Source organism: Furipterus horrens, unplaced genomic scaffold (genome assembly GCF_987537825.1).
Source record: "Furipterus horrens unplaced genomic scaffold, mFurHor1.1.pri manual_scaffold_2, whole genome shotgun sequence".
Taxonomy (NCBI): Eukaryota; Metazoa; Chordata; class Mammalia; order Chiroptera; family Furipteridae; genus Furipterus; species Furipterus horrens.
Genome location: NW_028327172.1, coordinates 182,596,030 through 182,601,475, shown reverse-complemented (window position 1 = coordinate 182,601,475; position 5,446 = coordinate 182,596,030). Strand labels below are relative to the sequence as shown.

At 36.2% G+C, this 5,446-nt stretch overlaps 1 non-coding gene across 1 annotated transcript; it reads right to left on the bottom strand.

Annotated features, from left to right (window-relative positions):
* Positions 1 to 960: 960 nt before the first annotated feature.
* LOC150020090 (small nucleolar RNA U13) lies at positions 961 to 1,064 on the bottom strand. The gene has a single exon (XR_016509573.1). It is a non-coding gene; the product is annotated as a small nucleolar RNA U13 (small nucleolar RNA).
* Positions 1,065 to 5,446: the final 4,382 nt, after the last annotated feature.

Sequence of the window (5,446 nt, the reverse complement as noted above, 5' to 3'; positions counted from 1 at the left end):
ATAGAATTTGTGTTTCATGGCCTTTTAGATTCTGAGAGGAGGCTGAAGCAAGATAATTTTCTAGGATTTAGAGAAGCAGACAAAAATAGAGTTGTAAAAATATAATAAGGACTTATATTAATTATAGGAAGGGATTCTAAAAGGAACAGCCTAGAAAGTTGTGGAAGGAATTTCAAGCTCTATTAGAATTGTTTAGTTGAGGCCAGATAACACAGTTGCAGAAGTTCACATGTTAGTTGGGATCAGCAATATGAATTCATCAGAAGGACAAAGAAAAGGAAGGAAGGGGAGATTAACCTTTATTTAGCCTCTATATCTACTGATCAACTTTATACACATTAACTCATTTAATCATCACAAAGTGTTCAGAGGTAAACATCATTCCCATTTTACTAAAGAAAAATCTACAGTTGAGAAATCATAGTGCCTTAGAGAAGGTTACAGGTTCTAAAGGGCAGAAATAAGAGTTTAAACTGTATTTGTCATATTTTATGTTCAGTGCACTTTCAACCTAATTATGCTAGGTAAGAATTAGGAACTATCTGAAATCATTAACCAGTGAGTCTAGATGGAGTGAAGAAAGTAGATTAAGCATGGATAAGGCTTTTGAAGAAATATACTAGAGAAGGGTTTAAAAAAAGGTAGTTAAACACCATTGACTCATTGCTGTATTTGGAGCATAGTATAGGGGATGTAAAAGAAGAGAAAGCTATAGCAATGGAATTGAAAGGTTGAGATCTGAAAGATGAAGAACATGCAAATAATAGAATAACCTGATGTGAAGTCCAAAGAGCCCTTCCTTAAAGTAAAGATGAATTATGCTGGATTCCCTATGTCAAGAAACAATGATTGAGACATCGATTGATTTAACCAGTTAACCATATGGAAGCTGATATTGTCTTAATGATAGAAGGCTTTGTTTGGCAAAGAAAAGAATAAACCTTAAAAAATTTATTTTTATATCAGCCAGGTAACATGCAGATGTCATAACAGGATTTGAGGGAAGCACCTCTCACACAAGAGCGTGAAAGCCCAATCATCACGTTTATAAATGAAAAAAAGATCTGAACCTCATAATTGAGGTATCAGAGAGATAATGATAAAATTCTTAGCCACATTTTGATTCTATCTGTGGGATTATCCCTTTGAAGTATTGAAAGACGAGAGCCTCAAAATAGTTGGAGGAGAAATATTTTATTTTATGGTTTGTTTTTAACCAGACTTTACTGTCAATTCAAAGTTCTACTTCCAGTTAATCTTTTATTAAATCCACAAAATTACACCTTTTTTGGTAATCTTTTTGTAAGCTTTGTCTGAACCTGGAAACCTTTTTATAAGCATTAATAAGTGATTTATAAATCACTTTAGTTCACTTAGGTAGTAATGATTAAAGCAGGGTGGCTTATTTCAGTGGAAAATTGGAAAATCTCCTTGCTCTGTTCTCTCGCTCCTTCTTATTTCTTTTGAAGTAGAGAATAATGGAGTAGATTAATCCTGCTCAATTTATAGTGCTACATGATTAACCAAAACTGCTTTTTTTAAGTCTCTTATAATTACGTCTCAGCAAACCATAGATAAATGGTTTTACTACAGCAGACTTACGCTAAGTCAAATTACTGGGGAGAAGCAAAATCTCTGTGCTTTTAATTACAGCACTTCCCATTATTATTAAAGAAGACCATGGTTTCTCTAGTGAGTGCCAAGGATATGAAAAGCATTTTCATTCTTACATTAACAGAATCAGAAAAGGAAAACACTAAAACCAATCATAAAAGTTTACAATGTTCCCTATGTAGAAAAATGAGCCCTATGACCACAAATCCTTCACTTATTTCCCTACAGTGTGCTACTATTTCAGGATGAGCACACATAACTTTAACATAGTTTTTGTTGTTGTTGTTTGTTGGTTTTTGTTTTTCTTAAATTATCATCACCTGTTAGTGACTTCTCGATGTCAGCCCCTGCCAGAAGAACTAATACCACCACTAATAATCTAAAATAGGATATTACAAATTACAAATTTATTAGGTTAATGTCACATAATAGGAGCAATGTTTTATCTTTATCAATAAGAGAGCATATTAATAGCATCTTTCCATAGGCAAAGATAATGCTCTTAATCTCTGAATCTCCAGTCTATTAATAATTCTCACATATGAACAAAAGGTTCATTTTGTCCTTTGGATTTATTCTTTTAGCTTTTTTTTTTAAGTATATTTTATTGATTATGTTGTTACAGTAGTCCCAATATTTTTTCCCTTTGCTCCCCTCCACCCAGTACCCCACTTCTCTCCAGCAATCCCACCCCCTTAGTTCAGGTCCATGGGTCGTGCATATAAGTTCTTTGACTTCACCCTTTCCTATATTACTTTTAACTTCCCTCTATTTTGTACCAACCATTTATGCTTCTTAATCCCTGCACCTTTTCCCCACTTCTACCCATTTCCATTGATAACCCTCCAAATGATCTATGATTCTGTTCCTATTCTGGTTTGCTTAGTTGGATTTTGTTTTTATTTTTTAGATTCAGTTGTTGATAGTTGTGAGTTTGTTGTCATTTTAATGTTAATAATTTTGATCTTCTTTTTCTTAAGTGAGTCCCTTTGACATTTCACATAATAAGGACTTAGTGATAATGAACTCCTTTAGCTTTACCTTGTGTGGGAAGCACTTCATTTGCCCTTGCTTTCTAAATGATAGCTTTGCTGGATAGAGTAATCTTGGTTGTAGGTCCTTGCTTTTCATCACCTTGAATACTTCTTGCCAGTCCCTTCTCACCTACAAAATTTCTTCTGAGAAATCAGCTGATAGTCTTATAGGAACCGCTTTGTGGGTAGCTCTCTGTTTTTCTCTTGCTGCTTTTAAGATTCTCTCTTTATCTTGAACCTTTAGCATTTTAATTATGATGTGTCTTAGTGTGGTCCTTTCTAAGTCTAACTTGTTTGAGACTCTGTGCTTCCTGGACTTGTATGTCTGTTTCCTTCACCAGATTTGGGAAGTTTTCCTTCATTATTTTTTCACATAAGCTTTCAATTTCTTGCTCTTCCTCTTCTCTTTTTGGCACCCCTATGATTCAGATATTGGTATGTATAAAGTTTTTCCAGAGGTTCCTAAACCTCTCCTCATTTTTTAAAATTCTTGTTTCCTCATTCTGTACTGGTTGACTGTTTTTTGTTTCCTTATGTTTTAAATCATGGATTTGAACCCCGGTTTCTTTTCCTTCCCTAACTTTGTGTGGGTTTTCCTTTGTTTCACTTAGCATAGCCTTCACTTCTTCCCTTATGCATTTGCTGTACTCAAGCATATCTGTCAAGCCTGTGAACATTTTTATCACCAGTGTTTTGAACTCTGGGTTTGTTAGGTTGGCTATCTCCTTGTCCGGTAGGTTGACTATCTCCTCATCACTTAGTTCTCCCACTGGGACGTTGATTCATTTCCCCTTTTGGGACATACTTCTCTGTTTCCTCATCTTGACAGGGTCCTGTGTTTGTTTGCTTTTGTGTCTTAGGTAGAGCTGTTGCACCTGTTATGTTGTAATGGGTAGAGCCTTAGGTATTCGTCAGTGCAGAGTAACCTATTTCACTACACTGTGGTGCTGTGTCGGGGTAGGGGTCTAAGAGGGAACAGTGATGATTGCTCAGCACTCGCCCCTTTTCCAGGCACTTCTCCCACTTCCGTATGGGACTTCCACCTCTCTAGCTGTTGCCCTGGCCGTGGTTCCCAGAATGGGCAGGTCTGCAGATGTCCTAGGACTGTGTGGGCCCTTTAAACAAACAAACTCTGCTGAGAGACTGGCAGTTTCTCCCTCCACCCCAACCCCCACTGGTTTGCACAGTCAGAACTAATGAGGCTTTATTTTCCCTGGCACTGGGACCATGAGATTGTCTGGTCTGGTGCTGGGAGCACTCCCCAGGTGTCCCTCCTGACTTTTTAAAATGTATGATTGTGCTTTCCACCAGCCTGCTGCTGCTACCACACCACATCCTCTATACCCTGGCTCCACCCCTCCTACCTATTGGGATAAGTATTTATTTATATCTTTGTTTGTTGGACTTCTGTGCAGCTATATCTTCTGGAACTTCTGGTTGTCTCTAGTTTTGAGGTAATTGAATTCTTTCTTAGTTGTGGAGGGAGACACAGTGTGTCCATCTAGGCCTCCATCTTGGCTAGAAGTCTCTAACTTAGTCTTATTCAGTATATTTTTAAAGGTGCTATATCACGAACCACTTATATAACTATTTTTGAAAACACTCTTCAGATTTTGTTTACATTCTTTTTATTTGCGTGTGTGTTGCTAATAACTAGGTAGAATGAAAAAAGGGTTGGATAATTAAAGAGAATAAAGGTAAATTTAGAACCTAAAATATTTTCTCTGTGTTATAACAAAAGGCAATGGGAATAAAAATAAACAACTCTGAGTTGATAAATATATGAAATAAAATTTCAATTTCAAACCTCTAGAATCATTGTGGGGCAGTTTGAGTATAGAAGAGAATGATGTCAAGAATTAAGCCAGAACAACATGATTAACCCAGGATTGTCCTTGGCAAACCAAATACTGATTACCCAGCTTATATGCCCATTATATCATTCCATAATATTTTTTATAAGTGAAGCTGCCTTTCTCTGATGATTAGTGACATTGAGCATCTTTTCATATGTTTACTGGCCATTTGTGTGTCTTCTTTGGAGAAGTATCTATTCAGATCCTTTGCCTATTTTATAATTGGACTTGTTTTTTGTTTGTGTTGATTTTATAAATTTTAAAATAAATTTTGGATAGTAACCCTTTATTAGATGTATCTGTGAATATGTTCTCCCCTTCTGTGGGTTTTATTTTGTTAATATTTTCCTTTGTGAGATATCTTCTCACACATGCCAGAATAGCCATCATCAATAAATCAATAAACAACAAGTGCTGATGAGGATGTGGAGAAAGAGGAACACTCTTGCACTGTTGGTGGGAATGCATATCAGTGCACCACTATGGAAAGCAGTATGGAGATACCTTAAAAAATTAAAAATGTATCTGATTTTTGACTTAGTGATCCCACTTCTGGGAATATATCCAAAAGAACCCAAAACACTGATTTGAAAGAACATAAGCACCCTATGTTCATTGCAGTGTTATTTATAACCCCCAAGATATAGAAGCAGCCCAAGTGTCCATCAGTAGATGAGTGGATAAAACAACTATGGGACATTTACACAATGGAATACTACTTGGCTATAAAAATGAAGAAAATTTTACCCTTTGCAACAGTATGGATGGACCTGAAGAATATTATGCTTAGTGAAATAAGCCAGTCAGAGAAAGACAAATACCATATGATTTCACTCATATGTGGAATCTAATTAACAAACTGAACTAACAAACAAAATAGAGACAGACTCATAGATGGAGAGCAGGACATCAGTTAAGTGGGGGAGGTCAGGGGGTGGTGGG